Source organism: Wolffia australiana, chromosome 9 (genome assembly GCF_029677425.1).
Source record: "Wolffia australiana isolate 7733 chromosome 9, ASM2967742v1".
NCBI classification, from domain to species: domain Eukaryota; kingdom Viridiplantae; phylum Streptophyta; class Magnoliopsida; order Alismatales; family Araceae; genus Wolffia; species Wolffia australiana.
This window is the reverse complement of record NC_135843.1, coordinates 2,957,826-2,963,480: the sequence shown is the minus strand read 5'-3', so window position 1 is coordinate 2,963,480 and position 5,655 is coordinate 2,957,826.

Below are 5,655 nucleotides of genomic sequence, written 5' to 3'. Positions count from 1 at the left end.
TGTTCTTGTCCTCCGTTCAAGTCCAGAGCGTTTTATATATATGCTTCTGTGTATTTATTTTAACCCTTCTCTTCCCTGAAATTTAGTTTCTGCCTCTTATCTATTTAGATTATTCAGAAATTAAAGAAAATGTTAGATCTTAGAAATCTGGCCCTGATATAATTCCCTCTGTAGTTGGTTGGCCATTTTTATTCATTCTGCCCCTTTTGGAGAGAAAATGAATTGATTTTAAAATTAAATCAGATTCCTAAATTATTCAAAAAATTATATGATGATTATCTCCCCAGTCAAGGGTTGAGGTCGGGCTCACATGCATGTGTGCTCACACATGCATGTATGTGGGGAAGCACATACTAGGGAATGGTACGTCCACGACGTGACGCCCCGGACGTGACGGAACGGATGACGGGACGTGATTGATAGCAACATGACAAAATTTTTGTCACGTCACTGTCCCATCACGCGTCCCAGCATATACAAAAAAACCGTCACGTTATGTCACGATTTTCTCCATTGGGCGTCCCGCCACGTCCACGTCACCGTGACGGCGTCACCGTCACCGATGACGTGAGAAAACCCTCGTTCGGGGAGGGGATGTGGGGGCGGCTGACCTGGGCGTTCCGGGTGGGCAGGGAGGCCGGGCTGGGGCTGGGGCTCGAGTCCAGGGCTCGAAGCAGTGCGCGCGCGGTCCAGCACGGCCAGGTATTACGTGACGGTGACGAACCTGCTGGCCGAGAAGGGGTGGTGGGAGGAGATTGAGACGACGAGAAGACGCAAGTCGGTCAGTCTTTCTCCCTCTTTCTCTCTGTTCATCTCCCTCTCATGCTCCTCTCTCGCTCTCTTGGTCGGTCTTTTTCCCTTCTCGCTCTCTCTCTCTCTCTGTGCCTTTTTGTCTTTATTTTTTCTCTGGTTCGTCCTATGTGCCTCCCTCTCTCTGTTGATCTCTCCCTCTCTCACTCGCTCGCTCGTTGTCTCTCTTGCTATCTTTATTTGTCTCTTGCTCGCTCTCCCTCTCGCTATATCTTTCTATCTCTCTCTCCCATGAACTCTCTCTCTCTCTATTTGTGGCTCGTTCGCTCTCTCTCATCAACCTCCACGACAACGAGAAGCTCTACATCGCCAAGATCCTGCGAACATTTTTTAAATGTATTTAGAAATAACGTCACGGCCGTCATCTGTGACGGTCGTTCCGTCACGTTACACATCCTGGGCTCCCCGTCACTGTCACGTCCCCATCATACGCCCTCCGTCATCCGTCACCGTCACTGTCACGTATGCCTAAAACCATCACCATCACCGTCATGTCATCCTTCACATTTCTGCCACAGTGACGCATGACGTGACGGATGACACTTGCCGAACCCTAGCGCATGCAGAACTGATATCTAATACCGTTAACCATCCCTATATCTGCATACGTCATCGTCTCAAGGGTTGGATGATGATATCAGATATCAGGGACATATATCCATTTTTTGATGGCTGACATATCGGATATCAGTGTCAGATGTCGGATATCAAAGTAATAATTAAATATATCACGAAGAAGCTAACATAAATTTGAGATAAAAATAGAAGAAATATTTCCTTATAAGATATTGAATATATGGTATTTTATGACAAAATAATATACCCTGAATTTTTTTTTGTTATTTGAATGAAATACATATTTCAAATGCATCTAATAAATTAATGTTTTGTGTCACATTGTTGGGTTTTCATAAAACTGAGAAATTTTCAATTAGCTATTAATTTTTCAAAAACAAGCGGAAGGAATATCTGATGGTAAGTTATTACTTGAAAAATCCTTATTGTTTATACAAGGATGACTAAACACAGTATATAAATAGATGGACAGGGAGAGAAAGTGTGTTTGTGGATAGTGACTTTCATACTCACCCTCAAGCTATATAGTTTAGATGTTGATCACACCTAGCTTGATGCAAAGTGATTTGTAGGCCATCCAGGCATGCTCTTTGTTAAGATGTCCACAAACTTCTCCCATGAGAACATACAAAAAATAATTATATTTTGTACCATAGTATCACAAAGATATAATGACATGAGTCCTACACTCATACCACCTAAACATGCTTCCTGCTCTCATGAATTACATTACATAGGTGATAAGTCCATTTATTTAGTCATTGATTTAACCCAACTTAATAATAACATTCGTGATGATGTCCACAAGCTTCTCCATTGAAATCAGAAAATAAATAATTATATTTTTATCATATTATCACAAAAAGATAGTGACATGAGTCCACTCATACCACATCAATATACTTCCTGCTCTCGTGAATTACATTACATAGGTGATAAGTCCATTTTTTAGTCATTGATTTAACCCAACTTAATAATAATATTCGTGATGATGTCCGCAAACTTCTCCTATGAATTCAGACAATATATAATTATATTTTGTATGATATTATCACAAAAAGATAGTGACATGAGTCCTACACTCATACCACCTCAATATGCTTCCTGATCTCATGAATTACAGTACACAGGTGATAAGTCCATTTATTTAGTCATTGATTTGACCCAACTTCATAATAACATTGGAAGGTAAGGGTTGAACGACAGGGAGACATGGAACTGACTTCTCAATATATGTAGGTTAAGAAGATGGAATCTCCAAGGGCACCAGAATCTAGGCTTGACTGCCCAATTCTCACATTGGTTGTGCACATCTGTAGTGTTGGTTTGCACACACAAAAAGTGAGAATTTCCGACAAATGCTACACATATGCTAAGCATATATGGTGCATTAATGGGGTGACCAGCTTGCGTGTCATGGTGGCATTTAGTCATCCAAGACTATCACCATCCCAATCATCCATGGTCTTAGTCTCTGTCCTTGATGGTCAACAACACTCGCGTCAACCGTCTCTGTCCTCCTCGACAGTCGCCGTCCCTTTGTCGGCAGTCTCGTCTGATGTCATCGATGATCATCATCCCCATCGTCAATAGTAGTCTCGTTGTCATTGGTCATCGTCCCATTGTCGTTAGTCGCCTTCTCCATCATTGTCGTCGTAGTCGGTCATCGTCCTGTCATCATCATTACTCTTCCTCATTTTCTGTCATCATCCCTATGGTCATCATCATCATCCACATCTGCATCACTCATCATCCCTATTGTTGTTGGTTGTATTCCTCGTCATTGATGGTTGTCTCCCTGCCCTTGCCGGCATCTGCATCGGTCATCCTCCCCTTTATTGTTGGTCATCTTCCTCTTCATTAATGGTTGTTGTCCATGTCGTTGTTCATCATCTATTCGTCATCGCAAGTCCATCACCATCATCAGTCATCCATCCATTGCTCCGTGTGATGACGGATAATGATATATACAGAACTGATGACTATAGTTTCAGATCGCCCTGGATGTGGAAGATGGACAGGACGGGACGAAGATCGTCCCTTTCGACATCCGGATATTTCAATTTCATACAAACTTTCCCATCCAGCGATTCGTCCATTGAAGAAAAAGATCGTCTGGTCCCGATTTTGCCAGTTTCGTCCCGTCCGGAGAAAAACCATCCCGTCCCTCATCTGGGACGAAAAAAATCACGTTTAAAATTCTTAATACACTTTTCTAGGTTTTTTTGGAAATATGGAGGAGAGAGAAAGCAGAGGGACATATGTACGATTACTTTTGGGCGGCGTCAATTTTTGCGCATGAAAAAGCAAGGACTTTGGTGCAAAATGTCAAGGAATTGATTGAGCGATGCCACGTGGCAAGATCTCAACCGTCGAAAGCGAATCCAACGGTTTTTCGCCCATCCCCTACTGTCCATCGTCTGAGACCTCCAGACGGAACAATAGAAAACCGTCCCGTTCATTCGTCCCCAGATGAATTTCCGTCCTGGTTTTCGTCCAATCTCGCGGACGGGACGATTTTTTCATCTGGGCATGAGAAAATCGTCCCGTCCGCGTCCCTGCACTAAACCGATGACGATCCCTCATCCGTCCAACAACAGAGACTCCGACTATTTGGAGACGAAAAATGCCGTCCTGTCCGTCCTATTACGTCATCCGTCCTAAGCCTCTCCATGATGGCTGATAGGAGTTTGTTTTAAGTGGGATCACATTCAGATGACGTGTCCTCATCTTCATTTGCCACGACAGTAAGAAGGCTACAAATCCTCCACGTGTCCCTGCCTCTTCTAGCCCAAGTTACATGGGAAGGTCCGACTGTAGAGCAGAGCATCGCTGCAAACAAGAGCGGCGATGTCAGCCTTCATTTGGAGAATTGATCGCTTGGAATCCCTCGTATGCAAAACCTTTCTCTTATCCATCATCATCATCATCATTATCATCATTATCAGCATCGCCATTATCATCATCATATTGTTTATGTTCTTCTGGTTCTGGAAGATGCTATTGCTCGCGCAAAACTCTATCTTCTCCATCATCATCATTATGCTCTTCTTCTTCTTGTGTCGGACGGTACATCTATAATCATCATCATCTTTATCCTCATATCATTATTATGTTGTTCTTCTACTGCGTAAAACCCTACTCTCCTCTGCCATCATCATCCTAATCCTCATAACATCATTATGTTCTTTCTTCTTCTGCACAAAACCCTACTCTTTTTATTTTCGTTGTCATCGTTTTCATCATATCATCACCACCGTCGTTTTCATCGTATCATTGCAATAAATCATCATTATCGTAATTATCATCATCATCATCAATATATAATCATTATCGTAATCAATAGAACATCATTATCGTAAATATCATCATCATCATCAATATATAATCATTGTCGTAATCAATAGAACATCATTATCGTAATTACCATCATCATTATCATCTATATATCATCATTGTCGTAATCAATATGACATCATTATCGTAATTATCATCTTCATCATCGATTTACTATCATTATCGTGATCAATAGATTGTAATTATCATCATGATCAGTATATCATCATTGTCGTAATCAATATAACATAATTACCGTAATTATCTTCATCATCATCATGATCAATAAATCATCACCGTCGTAATCACTATGACATAATTATCGTAATTATCTTCATCATCATCACGATCAATAAATCATCACCGTCGTAATCACTATGACATAATTATCGTAATTATCTTCGTCATCATCATGATCAATAAATCAACATTCTCGTAATCAATATAACATCATTATCGCAATGATCTTCATCATCATCATGATCAATAAATCAACATTCTCGTAATCAATATAACATAATTATCGCAAGGATCTTAATCGTCGTAACCAATAGAACATCATTTCATAACTATCGTCATTGTCGTCATCAATATAACATCATTATCGTAATTATCTTCTTCGTCATCATCACTATCATCATCGATATGTCATCATTATCCAAAGTATCATCATTCTCGACATTATCGTTATCGTAATCATCATAAAGGCATCATTGGCATCATAATCATAATGAACGTATCATAATGATGAGGTTGGAGAGCTGAGATTCTAGTTCTGGGGCATGAGAGAGAGAGGAAGAAGGAAGGTATGAGCTAGGAGAAGAAGCATCACAAGAAAGGGCCTGAAAAGCCTGGTGAAGTCTTGCATGAAAGTGAGAACCTCAGAAGCAGAGGCCCAACCCAGTGCCTGAGTTCCTCTGCAAGTATCTCTCT